Source organism: Acipenser ruthenus, chromosome 37 (assembly GCF_902713425.1).
Source record: "Acipenser ruthenus chromosome 37, fAciRut3.2 maternal haplotype, whole genome shotgun sequence".
In the NCBI taxonomy this organism is placed as follows: Eukaryota; Metazoa; Chordata; class Actinopteri; order Acipenseriformes; family Acipenseridae; genus Acipenser; species Acipenser ruthenus.
This window is the reverse complement of record NC_081225.1, coordinates 5,498,379-5,515,524: the sequence shown is the minus strand read 5'-3', so window position 1 is coordinate 5,515,524 and position 17,146 is coordinate 5,498,379. Positions and strand designations below refer to the sequence as shown.

At 39.0% G+C, this 17,146-nt stretch overlaps 1 protein-coding gene across 1 annotated transcript in view; it reads left to right on the top strand.

The window, feature by feature from the left end:
* Nucleotides 1-12,309: 12,309 nt before the first annotated feature.
* LOC131706727 (cytosolic purine 5'-nucleotidase-like) overlaps nt 12,310-17,146 on the top strand; it is a 79,950-nt gene continuing 75,113 nt past the window's right edge. The window contains exon 1 of the mRNA XM_059008368.1: nt 12,310-12,480. The gene's annotated coding sequence lies outside the window, so the exon portion shown is untranslated. The remainder of the gene's footprint in view (nt 12,481-17,146) is intronic.

Sequence of the window (17,146 nt, the reverse complement as noted above, 5' to 3'; positions counted from 1 at the left end):
CTTACAGGCAGTACAATTTGAATTACTGGTAACAATACCTTATGTCAGCCTTGACATGAAGCCTATGAAATAATTCTGTACAGAGCCAGTAAATCACTGCTGAATAAGAGACACATAGGCAAGATGACTGTACATAAACAGCATTTATTGCACAATATAATGCCAATCTGGGATTACCGCTCATGGGAAAAAGGCAGACAACTCAACAGTTTATTTCAGGTAATGAAATATAATGCCCATACTAAAATAAAACCATATAACCGACATTGTATAATAAAGCTTTATCAGTGGTTTCATGGGTTATAATTCTTTACAGGAAAGTATGAAAAATCCACTGTGATTCTATTACAATCCCAGTGTATTACCCTGAAGAAACCCAAGCAGAATCATTGGGAGACCACATTACCAGCCGTGTCTATGGCTTTGGAACGCAAATGTCACAGTGGCCCTGATACTGTAGTATTAATGCTTCAATATTAAACCTTGGTTTTAAAATCCATCTTGTTATTGGTTAAAACACCATCATGTGACAGATTAGAGTTTGCACTGTAGCCCCTCCAGTTCTCAACAACGCTGTATATTCATAGCAACGGTACATATACTTGAATTCATCTATAGCAACAGTGCATATTCTCATAGCAACCACTCTGACCTGGACTGACCTGCTCACCTTTCACATCACAAAGGACAAATATGGAGGAAGCGCATTTTCCTCAGCTTTCTGAAGACGTGCTTTGACAAATTCTAAATGAAAAAGATGCTAAAAGCACAAAAGTTGTAACAAAAACATCTACTGCCATATGTCAGCAATATCTCCACTGCAACAATACAGATTTAGAAGCTGTGGAGAGATACAAGCCCTTTCTGTGTGAGTTCAACACACAGCCGTCTTGGAAGGGTTAATAAAAGATGTATGGACTGGATATTTGTGGCTTGTGAAAAACTATTGTCCCTTCATTTTGTATTCTAGTGTCAGACACTGTACCCATTTCCAGGGCAACAGTGTTCCACTCTCCACCTCAACTCCAGCCCATCTCATATACAGTGCCTTGCGAAAGTATTCGGCCCCCTTGAACTTTGCGACCTTTTGCCACATTTCAGGCTTCAAACATAAAGATATGAAACTGTAATTTTTTGTGAAGAATCAACAACAAGTGGGACACAATCATGAAGTGGAACGAAATTTATTGGATATTTCAAACTTTTTTAACAAATAAAAAACTGAAAAATTGGGCGTGCAAAATTATTCAGCCCCTTTACTTTCAGTGCAGCAAACTCTCTCCAGAAGTTCAGTGAGGATCTCTGAATGATCCAATGTTGACCTAAATGACTAATGATGATAAATAGAATCCACCTGTGTGTAATCAAGTCTCCGTATAAATGCACCTGCACTGTGATAGTCTCAGAGGTCCGTTTAAAGCGCAGAGAGCATCATGAAGAACAAGGAACACACCAGGCAGGTCCGGGATACTGTTGTGGAGAAGTTTAAAGGCGGATTTGGATACAAAAAGATTTCCCAAGCTTTAAACATCCCAAGGAGCACTGTGCAAGCGATAATATTGAAATGGAAGGAGTATCAGACCACTGCAAATCTACCAAGACCTGGCCGTCCCTCTAAACTTTCAGCTCATACAAGGAGAAGACTGATCAGAGATGCAGCCAAGAGGCCCATGATCACTCTGGATGAACTGCAGAGATCTACAGCTGAGGTGGGAGACTCTGTCCATAGGACAACAATCAGTCGTATACTGCACAAATCTGGCCTTTATGGAAGAGTGGCAAGAAGAAAGCCATTTCTTAAAGATATCCATAAAAAGTGTCGTTTACAGTTTGCCACAAGCCACCTGGGAGACACACCAAACATGTGGAAGAAGGTGCTCTGGTCAGATGAAACCAAAATCGAACTTTTTGGCAACAATGCAAAACGTTATGTTTGGCGTAAAAGCAACACAGCTCATCACCCTGAACACACCATCCCCACTGTCAAACATGGTGGTGGCAGCATCATGGTTTGGGCCTGCTTTTCTTCAGCAGGGACAGGGAAGATGGTTAAAATTGATAGGAAGCTGGATGGAGCCAAATACAGGACCATTCTGGAAGAAAACCTGATGGAGTCTGCAAAAGACCTGAGACTGGGACGGAGATTTGTCTTCCAACAAGACAATGATCCAAAACATAAAGCAAAATCTACAATGGAATGGTTCACAAATAAACATATCCAGGTGTTAGAATGGCCAAGTCAAAGTCCAGACCTGAATCCAATCGAGAATCTGTGGAAAGAACTGAAAACTGCTGTTCACAAATGCTCTCCATCCAACCTCACTGAGCTCGAGCTGTTTTGCAAGGAGGAATGGGCAAAAATTTCAGTCTCTCGATGTGCAAAACTGATAGAGACATACCCCAAGCGACTTACAGCTGTAATCGCAGCAAAAGGTGGCGCTACAAAGTATTAACTTAAGGGGGTTAAATAATTTTGCACGCCCAATTTTTCAGTTTTTTATTTGTTAAAAAAGTTTGAAATATCCAATAAATTTCGTTCCACTTCATGATTGTGTCCCACTTGTTGTTGATTCTTCACAAAAAATTACAGTTTCATATCTTTATGTTTGAAGCCTGAAATGTGGCAAAAGGTCGCAAAGTTCAAGGGGGCCGAATACTTTCGCAAGGCACTGTATATCATAATACTGTGTCCTGGGAAACCTTCATTTTACCCCAAAATGAGTCAAGACTGGTGCAGAATTCAGTGGCATTCCTATTATTGTATATCAATTGTAAACCCTTTGATTGCAACCTGCAACCCTATTAGCTAATACAGGGTTACATGACCAAAAGTCACTTGAGCAGTTCATAGTCAAAGAACTATTGCCCTCTGACATCACTTAGCAGCATTCTGTTGCTTTTGGAATGTAACCCAATACTGGTTTATATTTGCGTCTCGTGATATCTGGGAGCAGCTAGAGCTGAGGAAAATTCATTCCTGCCAATCACTCTTCCTCGAGCCGCCAGAGAGTACGACTAGAGAGACCAGAAATCCGAGGGACAGCCATGCAACGGAAATACAAACCAGCCTTAAGACTCAACTCTAATTCTTAATTGTACAATGGAAGTGTATTGTGGTTGGCAAGGACGTGAGCCAGACTGGGGTTGTGCAATACACACAGCTCAGGTGTAGAGGGGGTTTGATTGAAGATAGCTGTGAATAATTGACAAGGTAAATTCCTTTACACGCTTTGTTTATTTACTTTTGCTTGTAGACTTTGCATTGCATATTGAGACACACTGCAGTATCGATGTTAAGACAATGTAATAATATAGGAGGCTGTGTGGTCCAGTGGGTAGAGAAACGAGCTTGTAACCAGAAGGTCCCCGGTTCAAATCCCGGTTCACTCACTGACTCACTGTGTGATCCTGAGCAAGTCACTTAACCTCCTTGTGCTCCGTCTTTCGGGTGAGATGTTGTTATAAGTGACTCTGCAGCTGATGCATAGTTCACACTTCCTAGTCTCTGTAAGTTGCCTTGGATAAAGGGTTCTGTTAAATAAGCAAATAATAATTCAAAGATGTGCAAACCTGTGTGGGTGTCTTACTGTGTTTTGAACATCGCTACAGAATCAGTTCAAGATATAGAGCCCTATAAACAGTAATATTAACGACGAGTGACCCTGTTTATTCCTGTAATTCCTTCTATTTCTCAGACTCCCTGCCTCCCACCTAGCCACTCTCAATTAAACAGCCTGCAAGCTGTAGCTTTCTATCCCTCGTTGCACACAGATCTCTTTATTTAATGTTTCCACATACTGTACTGCATGTAAAGTATTGGTTAGGGTTAGGGTTAGGGTCATGGTCATGTCCCACCAAATTCTTCTTTGTTCTCTATACCTTATACACCCAAGCATTCTATTTGCCTTTTTGAGTGCTTCCCCACACTGTGCGTCTGCTGACAGCGATGAGTCTAGTACAGCACCAAGGTCTTTCTCTTGGTGAGCCTGTTCCACTTCTATACCCCATTAGGTATTTGGATCTTACATTTTAGTGGCTGGCAGGCAACACTTTACATTTCATTTGCCATGCTTCTACGGGTTAGAAGAAAAGTTTACAAAATTAAATAAATAAATAAATGGTAGAGATAAAGTGAACCCACGTCACTGATAGGATGAGAGGGTGTAAATGGAAGCTGAGTAAAAGTTTACACAGAGAGTTACACATTAATGGAATAGCATGGCCAGGTGAAGCAGCAGGATCTGAAACATTAGAACAGTCAGAAAAAAAAGATTCTATTACATTAGACCCGCATTGTCGGGGCAAATGGTGTGCTAGGAAGGGACAAGCCTTGATAGGCCAAAAGGCCCGTTCTCGTTCCCAAACTTTTCCCAGTATATTCTTTTGTTCTGTAAAATGATGTTTTTTCTGCAGATTCTATACTTTCACTCTAGCTTCAGCAGCCCAGAGCATGCAGCCGGTCTGAACTGGTTCACGATTGCATAAGCACTTGTTACAAAACGTGCTTGAGAGAGCTGCTTACCTCACACATTCTTAAACAGACACATTTGAAGTCAGGAACACCGTGAGAATGTCTAATATGTAAATTACATTAAATTACAGTAATCCACAGCTTGTGAATATACAATAACCTGCTTTTAGTATGATTGTTATTTTGTCTTGAGATTCCCTAGAGACTTGAATCTGAAGTTTTTTTTCCCAGAATCTTGCTTAATGCTCGTCTTGCTCCATATAGAAACTTGCAATAGTAAATGTGCACAGTCATGTTGCTTGTTTACCACGTTTTCAACATCCTTAGAAGGTTCCGGTACAAGTACTTCAATACAACGCTGTAGATAAACTGCTGGACCTTTTTGTTTGCTGTAAAAACATTCACATGCACAGAAACAGCCAAGTTAGCATAAAGGGACCAGCCATATAAAGAGGTTAGTTCTCCAAAAGGGGCCAAGTTACAAAACAGCATCAGCACTGTAAAGATGTCAGTTTGAACAAGACACATTTTTATTGCTGAAGAAACTAGTAACAACATATAAAAAGAAAGGGAGGGTCAGGCTTGCCCCAGTTGTGTCTTGTTTGATATTACAGATTTCCTCCATTCCTTATTCCACTTTGGCCAGTGTAACTATAGTGACTCCCAGCTCTCTGATTGCAGCTGGACCTTTGGTGTGAGTCTGAACTTCAACACACGACGTGACAAAGCCCATCCGTGCTCGACCGACTCCTACAGCTGATCTCTAAACTCGTGTTAAGTCGTGTCTTAAAGGATCCCAATGATTCAGTATGAACAGCATGGCTAGGTAACCCATTCCATCCCCTCCCCACACTGTGTGTAGAGAAGGCTCTTCTGCCTGCGGTGCTAAGCCTGTCTCCACTTGCCCGTCTGCCCTGGTTCTGCTTTCTCTGCCGAGCGTTACATGCAATATGACATTTCATTTCAACACTATGAAGTCAGCAGTTGCTGCTGCTTCCTGTTAGGAAACCACTTCCTGTGCTGTAGTTTATGGATTTAGAACAGTATTGGATTGTAATGTTGACACCTGTCAAATGACCTCACCAAACTCACTCATGAACTCAAACACATGGGAACCATGATCTGAAAAGCTAGTGTGTGAACCCAAGTGATTTCAGCTCACAGAATCATTCATAACTCCAACATGTTTTGCACCAATAGCTATGTACTTCACAAATGTGCAGTTTAGAAAGAAAACACATGTTATAGCAAATATACAGTATACTTTCATTTTAAAACATCATATCTGCTACTATCGCAGGTTAAAGAAAGTTCTCAGTTTCTATGCCTATTCTCAGGAAACACTCTCAGGTTCTATGCCTATTCTCAGGTCACACTTGCACTTCCCCGGTCATTTCCTCAGTAGTATCTTCTGGGTCATAGCATGTTACTGGCTGAAAGCATGGCAGTCACTAGGGAAAGCAGCTGGTTGCTGACAACAAAGAAGTTGTTCATGAGTACTTTCTGTGCATTTGAACCTGTGTAACGATGGAGATGCACAACAGAGAAGGAATTCCTTTCTTTGCTACAATCACTTTTAGTGCTTGTCCCAAGTTCCATGGTAGGAATCGGATTTACCCTTCTGTAGATGTACTACTAGGCTAGATACAATAATGATTGACACAGTCTCTTTAATGGAGTGCAGGGCAGCACAATAAGAATTGATTCTGGACTCAATGGGGCAATGGAAACTCAAATGAGTTACAATGGCAAGAATCACTGTAGTAACATGGTATATATTGACATACATTGATAAGGGCACTCAATACACACTGATAACTAGATGTGCGTTTTGTGCAATTGTTTCTCTTTTATATTGAATTTAGTACCTCTTATCAAAATGTTAATTAAAGTCAATGATATCAAATAATTGGCCATTTGCAGCAACAGACTTCTCCTTCCTCGTGTACCTTTTACTTTCTCAGTTTCCATTTTCTAACAGTAATTTGTAGATGTTCCTTAATTACTTTAATCAGCACTAAAAAGTCTATGTTATCTAATATTACATAAGCTAAACTAAATGTAATTTTTTCATAAATCTGATAAATATTTCAATTTCGTATACCAGTTTAATGATTTTTATAAGTAGACGGTTAGAAAAATATGAAAGATAAGTACATAACTAATTATGAAAATAGCAAAATAAGTCAAATAGAACAATGGGTAATACAGTCTTTCAGTAGAAATGATTGATTACCTTTGTGTTTTAATACATTTTAAAAAATCTGAAGTTTATTAAAGCCACTCTGACCTCAATAGATTTACCTGTGCCCTGCATTATACTCTCTGTCTCTGTATACTCTGTGGAGGAGAGCCCCGGTCCTGGAGGGTATTCCACTCCAGGTTTAACAGGTTTAATTGTATGATTACCTACTTCAGGGTCTGGATGGAGGTTTAATTGGTTCAAATAAACAATTTAGAACAGGGTTGGAACAAAGACCAGGAGCGGAAGATCCTGCTCGAGTGGATGCAAGAAATATATTGTGTTGCTGTTGCTGGCAATGCAGGTGGTACTGTTGGGTTTCCTCAGTGTAAAATACAGGAATGCTTGTGCTGTCCCAGTGGGGTTTCCTCAGTGTAACACACAGGAATGCTTGTGCTGTCCCAGTAGGGTTTTCAAGCCCCCAACCCCACCCAGAGCAGGACATTCACTCGTGATTAGAGGCAGTTCTGTGAAATTCACATAATGCTGTTAATAGATAAACCTGTGCAGGAGTCAGGGGACAAGTCTCATGACTCACACCCACACACAAACAGAGTCTGTTCTTTCACAGACAGGAGGCACTTAAAAAAATGCGTTTCAATTATGATTTTAAATCAATAAGAATCAAATGTTTACATGTATTTTGCATTTTAAACCCATTGAAATACGTCATCATACTACCAGATCCTGTCCTTCACTGTGTTCTCAGTCTGATATACAGTCCAGGAATTTGTTTATTTATGCTTGACTGTACACTCTGGACAAACACAGTGGTCATGTTCTCAGCTCTGTGATCACATGACAGTCCCAGCAGTTCACTCTTCACATATAGAAACGGCTTCATTTTTATTGAAGTGGTGGGTGGCATCCGTCCGCATGTGACACTTTAGAGTCTTGTATAGACCTAGAGAACAGCTTGTCCAGTTGTAATGAAACATGGTCTTTGTAAGGAAAGCTACCAGCTCAGTGGTATTCTATGCTAGAAATATCCTTTAATCAAAAATGTATTTGTGGTCTCAATATATTGGCAGACTGATAGTGCTGCTGGTTGTACAGAGATAATGTACTGTAGCTGCTCTGCAAATAGTCACATGATTCTGAAGGGCCGAAAGAAAAATATGGGTTGACTGCCTCCTGGTGGTTTATTAAGGTTATGACCTTGAAACCTACTCTAAGGTTTGTATGAGGCTATACTGGTCTAAAACCTCCTTTTCCTGAAAGCATCTCCACAATATAATGGGAAATCAATCTATTAATATAATTAATTCTCAAACTGAACGCAGTAGGGATTCAAGGAAATGCATGCACATGGATTAGGGAGTGGTTAACATGTAGAAAACAGAAAGTATGATTAGAGGAGAAACCTCAAAATGGAGCGAGGTAACCAGTGGTGTACCACAGGGATCAGAATTAGGTCCTCTATTATTCCTAATCTACATTTCAGTAGTCGGGACAAACACCAATCACAAAATGTTTTAGTACAAATATTTATTGTGGAGAATGCGGAGTATGCGATTTTAGAGAGAAGTATGTTGTATATACACATTCATTTGGCATCAAACCTAACTTGGTTTGAGGGTTCGCTGCCTGGCCAACTGGACGAGGCTGAGACCCCCAAAAAGAACAAGCCGGTCTCAATGCCACGATTAGTATTGAATATAGCCCACTTGAAGGTTTAGTGAACCTTTAACAAATGATCATCAGCATGCAGGAGAGGAAAACAAAACCCATTTTTGGGAAATAAACCTCTGGGAATCCATGGCTGATTCGATTGCCCTTCCTCCAGGCAGGCTACTAACGCTTAAGAGCACATTTCTGTAAAAGCATTTTTAGGATCTGTAATGTTTGTTCTAATGTAAACTTGGTAAGCACTGGAGGACCAACAACCTAACCATTTGATAAGGGAATCTGGAATTCCGTGGGAAGAAGCTGCTACGATTCTGAAGGAATGACCGGAGAACTGCTCAGCTGTGAATCCGGACCTGGAAAGAATCTGGTGAAGGTTAAAGAAGAACCAAATGTCAGGTGACGATTGTTCAGTTTTCGTTAATAAACAGCAGGTCTGAGGGTGATGCGCCCTGAGAAAGACAGCGATGGTTAAGAGAGAAAGGGGTCATATGGATTAACATGGGAGTTTAATTTATAAACAAAAATTGGAAAGTGTTCCCTAATCTTCCTGGTCAGTTTAACTTCTTTTGAGCAGGATGGAAAAGGTATCAAATGAGGGGATTGCTAGGTCAGAGATCAAGGGGTGAATCTGGGGTTGAATTTGTGAGCGATGTAGACTCTGAGCACCTAAGGAACCCAGGGCGGCTAAGAGAAAAGGGGCTTTAAAGTTTGATCTAAAACAGGGAGGAGTAGCTGGAGTGGATGAGGGCACCAAGAGAGTATGTTGATGGTGATAGGTAGGCAAGCAGAGGGAGAAAGAGATTCTGAATGTTAAAGACCTTTCAGGATTAGTGAAATTTGTGAGTTACTGAGTGTAGTGCTGGGACGCTGAAAATGAGTTTGTAGATAAACTGGTTGCCGGAAATTGAAATTTTGATGGAGGAAACTCTTATAGCTGTATTCTTAAGGGACATAATATAGGATGACACTACGGGCACTGAAATGATGGGAAGGGAATGTTGAATGCAAAGTGAAATTTTAAAGCAATTCCAGGACGACCAGTACATTTGCAGTGAGTGATGCTGGTAAGAGTTGTTTCTTGAGCCTGCAGAATCAGGCAATGCAGCGGGTGGCTCACATGAATGTCAGGTTTGAAAAGGGAGGAATCTGAGTTGGCAGGATGTTGTCTTCGGGAGCTAATGCTCTGAATCTCTGCGATTATATTCAGGTGGCCAAGAATGTGTTGAGCTCTGAAAATGAACTGATGAGTAACAGATAAACAGGTAATCCTTCTGAATATTCTCATTATATGGTGGGAGGATGAACAACCTTGTTAATGATTTGGACTGTAGCTGAATTATCTGAGCTGAGAAGAATGGATTTTTGAGCCAAGGAAGACTCCCAAAAGGAATGAGGCTACAGCAAATGGATACATTTTGCGCAATGAGGAGGAGAGATTGGGTATAGAAATGATGCTGAATTCGTCGGGCCATGGAGCAGGAAACCATTTTCCCTTGTAGTATCCTCCAAAGCCAAGAGAGGGAGCTGCATCTGTGAACAGTTGAATGTCTTCGTGCAGCAGGAGACAGTCGTCGTAAAAGAAAGTAATGCCGTTCTTTTAGTAGGAGCTCCCACAGGTAGAGTTCCTTGCGGCAAAAAGGATCCATGAGTATGACATCATTAAGGGAATCAACAGGAGGGATCAAATCAAGAGAAGGTAGGAGATAAAAGCTCTGCCTTGAGGAATTATCCTCATTGCGTACAAATGGCAAAGCATATGACATAGTTTATTTAAATTTCCGGAAAACTTTGACAGTCCCGCATAAAAGATTAATTTCTCAAACTGAACGCAGTAGGGATTCGAGGAAATGCATGCACATGGATTAGGGAGTAGTTAAACATGTAGAAAACAGAAAGTACTGATTAGAGGAGAAACCTCAAAATGGAGCGAGGTAACCAGTGGTGTACCACAGGGATCAGTATTAGCTCCTCTGCTATTCCTAATCTACATAATGATTTAGATTCTGGGAACTTGTTAAATTTGCACATGACACGAAAATAGGAGGAGTGGCAAACACTGTTGCAGCAGCAAAGGTCATTCAAAATGATCTAGACAGCATTCAGAACTGGGCAAGCACATGGCAAATGACATTTAATAGAGAAAAGTGCAAAGTACTGCGCATTATAAACATCATGTGGAAGATACTGAAATTGAAGAAGGAATCTAAGAAAAAGACCTAGGAGTTTAAGTTGACTCAGCAATGTCTTCATCTAGACAATGTGAGGAAGCTATAAAAAAGGCCAACAATATTGTGAGAAGTGTTGAATTTAAATCAAGGGAAGTAATGTTAAAACTTTACAATGTGTTAGTAAGACCTCGACTAGAATATTGTGTTCAGTTCTGGTCACCTCGTTATAAAAAGGATATTGCTGCTCTAGAAAGAGTGCAAAGAAGAACAACCAGAATTATCCTGAGTTTAAAAGGCATGTCATATGCAGACAGGCTAAAAGAATTGAATCTATTCAGTCTTGATCGAAGAAGACTACGCTGTGATCTGATTCAAACATTCAAAATCCTAAATGGTATAGACAATGTCGACCCAGGGGACTTTTTTGACCTGAAAAAAGAAACAAGGACCAGGGGTCACAAATGGAGATTAGATAAAGGGGCATTCAGAACAGAAAATAGGAGTCACTTTTTTACACAGAGAATTGTGAGGGTCTGGAACCAACTCCCCAGTAATGTTATTGAAGTTGAGACCCTGGGATCATTCAAGAAGCTGCTTGATGAGATTCTGGGATCAATAAGCTACTAACAACCAAACGAGCAAGATGGGCTGAATGACCTCCTCTCGTTTGTAAACTTTCTTATGTTCTTATGTTCTAAAATAGGACCCTTTGTTTGAAACTCAACCACCCCTCTCTTAATGCCTTGGTTTCTGAAGCATCCCAGGTAGGGTACTATTGTAATGATTCAGATACATGTTGATCAGTCTCTATTACAGGCACCGGACTGTTTAAGAGAGAGTCCGGTTTTCTGGAGATAGGGGTGAGGTTGCTGTGTGTGTTTGTTTGTTAGAAAAAATATTTTCTAAGCTACTGATTTTGAAGAATACAAAAAAATGACTTAGGAAAGAAGTTTGAAGTTTGCTTTAGCGAATGTATAGAGATTTCTTTAAGTCTTTATGTCCTCCCTCTGGATTACTGTTCATGGTCTCACCAAGCCGTTCCTGTTTTGCCCTGGGATTTAAAAGGATTATTCGTCCGAGCTGCCTCTCCATTGGGAAATCGTTTGCTGGACGGACATTTCCAAACCAGGGTGATTTTGCTGCTGAATCGTTTCCTGAACGCTGGGTGAGATCAAACCAATTTATTCTTTTTCTGTTGCTAGATAACTTTTTTGAAAAGCAACTTTATATATATAGCTCCAGTTTATTGCTGTGCATGGACAGTTTAAGCCAGGGGACATTTTTTGGACATTTTGGTTTCTGTTTTGTATTTTTATTTTTTGGGACTCTGCCCATTTGGCAAGCAAGGACTCAAATTTGACTCTTTTTGGGGTCAATTGATCAGATTTATTGTTCTGTAATTGTGGGATGTGATTTATTTTTTTCACTTATCTATCTTATTGCTCTACCAGTTGTTATTGTTATCCAGTATTGTTATTCTTTCTTTGTGTTTGTTGAGTGCCTCAATGCATATTGATTGTAATGAATACTGTCTTACCCTGCGTGTATTCTTTGACTCTCCGCTCACCTATCTTAATATATGGCTTATTGCTGGTGGGAATATAATTGTGATCAGATAATTACAATTATTTGATTTTCCTCTAGAGCTGAGATTTGTTACAAGTGCTGAACCACACTTTTGTGTATTTTGTGTTTTTCTGTACTTTATATTCCTGTTACATTATGACAAAAATTTAGCCTTAATAATAAAAAAAAAAAAAAAAATCTAAATCTTGGGTGCTTGACCTCTTAACAACAACCCTTTAAAACTGGGACAAGGTGAAAGCCCCTCCCTTGTAAATAGGGTTTATTTGTGTGATTTATTTGATGTTAATGACTTTTATGATTGACAGAGGCATGGCCTGGAGTACATAAGGGGACTGTGTGGACTAGCGAGAGACCCCTGGCAGGAGGTGGTCTGGCTGTGTAGAGTAAGTGGCAAAGATGTTCTAACCAAGATTGCCAACTCAGCCTCTATTTCCGTCACCCGTCGCGCATAGAATTATGGGATTTAGAGAGTGCGCTGGTGAAAATATTCTATGGAGAGTCAATGGAGCCATGTCAAATTTCACTGTGTTTTGAAGATTTGCGACAATATTAAAATTTCTCAAACTTTTGAAGTTCATTTTGCTGTAGCCCAATATGTCTGTAATGAAACAACGTCATTGGCAAATAATGACTGAACGTCATTATTAAGAAAATGCTGTTTTTTGAGAACAGTAACGTATTTTGCGCAAGCGCAGAAATACAGTGTGGCCAGTACCTAACAGACAGTTTCCACAGCTATTTACTGTGGTACAGTAGCGGGAAAATTTCAACTGAGGAGACACAAGCGACATTGAAACAACATTAACAGAAACTACCACATTTATTGAACAAAAACTTAGTTATTGCAAACCAAACGGAACCTGATAGCTATCTATCAAAAAATATTATTCCAATTAAATAAAGGTACAATTCAAATTGATTGAGAGGAAATACATTGCATTTTAACCCACTTCACAAAGTGTTTTTTTTTTTTACAAAGTACATTTTTATTTTCATTAAGTTTGAGAAGATAAAGAGGGAGTGGACTAGATAAACCACTGTAGAGATACCTTCTGTAAAGCAGCAAAGAACCATAGCCAGAAAGTTATCCTATAGTAATCTCAACCAGTTATCAAACATACGTGGTTGCTTATTTATTTATTTATTTATTTATTTATTAATTATTTTAACTTTTTCTCTGAAGTTTTGAGTCTTGCTAGTGTTGAACCACCCGTAGATGGCGATATTTAATTTAGCAAAATACGGGTTTTTACAAAACAATGTAGGTTTATCGTTCAAGATATAACAGTGTTCTTCCATTGCAGTACTGGAGGGCCAAGGTGCTTCTGATTTCCGTTCCATCCCATCCATTCAATTCCATCATTGGCTTCACTGGACCAGTTTAACCCTTTTCTAGGACCTCCAGTACTGCAATTGAAGCAAACTGTACAATAACACAGAATTCATAAAAGTAAAATAATAATAATAAAGCAGTATGTATTTAAATACATTTGTTTGCATTAAACATTTTGACAGTGGAAGTGTTGTTTCAACGGACCCATTCTGAAAGGTGTTCCTTGAAGAAAGAAAGAAAAAAGGGGGGGATTTACAAATTTGGACTTATCAGATCAAGGAGTCAACATTATGTTGCAGAGGTGGTGATGCATTAAAGGTTTCTTCTTGCTGCCACTGCTAAACTGGTGTGTAGCACCATTATATATATATATATATATAAATAAAAAGAAAAAAGGATATTTCAGGAGTTAAAGGTAGAATAATTGATTACAAATCAATTATCAGGACGTTTCGGACTACAAGTCCTTCGTCAGCTGAATACAAAAAAACAGTGCTTTAAGAAGTTGATAAAAAACAAACAAGTAGTCTTTTAAACATAATTCCCGAATGTTGATGATGACGATGATGATGATGATGATGATGACCTCAGAATAGAATGTTCATTCCAAATGGCTCCAAAGTGCCTAGTTTGAAAATAAGTTCACATTCCTTTTGTTTCCTGACAGCATTAGCTCCATAGCATTGAACCATCCCACAAATTGTGATGTCTTCTATAGTGTGGCCATTTCTGTTCAAATGTCTGGCTACAGGAAAGGTAGAGGTGTTAATTCGTATACTTCTCAGATGTTCCACGAAGCGATCCGCCAAGCGTCGTTTTGTTGCACCAATATATATATCTTGTTACATTTGATGCAGCCAATGCAATATACTATTCCTTTACTAATGCAAGTAAAAGTATCATGGATAGTAAATGAGGATTTTGCTCCCTTAACTACTGTGTTGCTGTGAATGTATTTACAAGTTGCACAACGTGACCTATTGCATGGAAACTTACCCTTAAGACATTGGGTCGAATGTTACTGTGGACCAGATGCTCTCTTAGATTTTTGTCTCTTCTCTATGACATTAGAGGAGGGTTATTGAAAATAGGAGCTGTAGAAGAATCATCTTGGAGAATGCTAAAATTTCTTTGTATGATGTGTTCTACTTTTTTGGTCATAGGATGATATGTAAGAACAAGGGGAATACGATTGTTGGTATACTGTGTTTTGGTTTTGTACAAGGCATCCTTTCTGTTTATTGTCGATACTCTTAACTGAGCTTCTCTAAGTATAGTGTCTGGAAAACCACCGTTTCTGAAAAATGCACACGTCATTTGTTTTATTTAAAAAATCACTATCATCACTGCAAATGCGTCTCAGTGTTAGTAATTGGGAGTATGGAATGGAGTTGCGACAAGCTTTGGGATGTGAGGAGTCGTATCTTAGATATGAATGAGAGTCTTTTTCTTTGTAGAAAATTGTAGTATTGATGGTACAATTAGAAACCGTGATGGTAACGTCTAAGAAAGAAATTTGTTTAGAAATGTTCCGTGTATACTTTAGAGCTGGATGATACTGGTCAATAAAATGTATGAAATCCATTAAATCTTCATTAATGTTATCTGAGATGCCAAATATGTCATCAATGTATCTAAGATATAACATTGGTGTATGTCCGTTGTACTGTTGAAAAAAACATTTTTGTTCCCACATATATATATATATATATATATAAAATATATATATATATATATATATATATATATATATATATATATATATATATATATATATATATATATATATTTTTTTTTTTTTTCAATTTCTGCACCAATGCAGCACATGACAAATTTGTTGACAATTTTACAGTACCTAACTAACAGTTTTTATTTCAGAGATCACATAGGATTAGGGTTAAAAAGGTTAGCGTTACGATTAGTTTCATAGTGAAAAAACAAACCTGCAATACATATTTACATAATAGGACTGATGTACTTGTAGATCACATAGACATTTAAAAAGCCTATATCTCCAAGTCAAGGCAATAAAGTACAAACACTACCTGTTTGTTGCTACACTTACTGCTCATCATCTGAGGGAAATCTAAAAAAAGAAATCAAACCTTTCTTCATGAATTCATTGCAGTTACGCAGTACAGCGTTTCGGAATTTTGGTTGTTTTAATTTAAATCAATGCATAGGCGTCGGAGACGGTGTGCACTTTTTAAACAGGGGGTCCCTGCCCACCCACTTAACAGCGAGAAGGAAAAAAAAGTTTTGAAGTAAATTAAACAATGTTTGTGGGATACCACTCCCTACCCAACATTAGCTCATTATTATTAGTAGTAGTAGTGCAGTAGTATTGTTGTTGCAAATTTTAAATAACCAGTAGACTATAAATATATAACATGCTTCAATATTTGACGTAGTTTTAAATTGGATGAATTTATCCATATAAATACTTCATACCAAAACATACTCGGAGAGAAGAAAGCTGCAGTGAAGCACTATCGAGCACGTTTATTTACAGACAGCACAACAAACAAACAAAAACACAAATAAAATAAAAGGTCCACACAAACTCACGGACATAAACAGGACAGGAACAAGCACCTTCACCAACACCGCGACATTAACCCTCTAACACCCGTGATTCCCCTTCTAATAAACCTGTGGCTGGAGCCTCATTAGAACATAAGAACATAGAAAGTTTACAAACGAAAGGAGGCCATGCGGCCCATCTTGCTCGTTTGGTTGTTAGTAGCTTATTGATTACTACTTAACCATTAATCATTCAATTATGGCCCCTGCCACATTCCCACGTGTTTTCTCCACACACACACACACACACACACACACACACACCTTATACCGCCCTGCCACAGACCATAAAACGATTCTAAAGAGTCCAGAAGCCTAAAGGACCCAAAACCGTGGCTGTGCATTGTTATTATTAGCTTGCCTTTATTTTTGTTGAATAAGTGCTTCGTAGCATCACTATTTCAAGAGCTGCCTGATTTCCTGCCTTGTTGCCTGATCGCTTGCGCCTAACCCTCGCACAGACAAACATGATATCAGAAATAATGTCACAAATTGCTTTGAGCCAAAAAAATTATGCTTAGTCCAGTGTAAAGGCAGTATATTTAGCTGGGTCTTGGGGATGAGAGGTATTTTATTCAGTCACTTATATGGCGGTTTAAAATTATTATTATTAATTATTTCTTAGCAGATGTCCTTATCCAGGGATACAATTGTTACAAGATGTCACATTATTTTTTTACATACAATTACCCATTTATACAGTTGGGTTTTAACTGGCGCAATCTAGGTAAAGTACCTTGCTCAAGGGTACAGCAGCAATGTCCCCTACCTGGGATTGAACCCCTGACCCTCCAGTCAAGAGGGCAGAGCCCTAACCACTACTCCACACTGCTGCCACTGTAATACAACATTTGTTTTTCCTGGAACCACTTTTCAACAAAACAATTAACCATTAGCAATAGAACAAACAACTGCCTAAAACTGGTTATGTGAAAGTACAACCTTTAACTCCTGGTCTACTTGAATTCATTGATTAAAAGAAAGTCTGAGACCGCACGCTAACTAACGGTGCCAGCGTTATCCGCGGTTATGAAACTAGGTAAATATTAGCTCATGGTGCCCATGGGTATCAACACTTGAACTCTGCCCCTGTGTGATACAGGCCTGTGGAGCTTTATTACAATCTGTTGCAA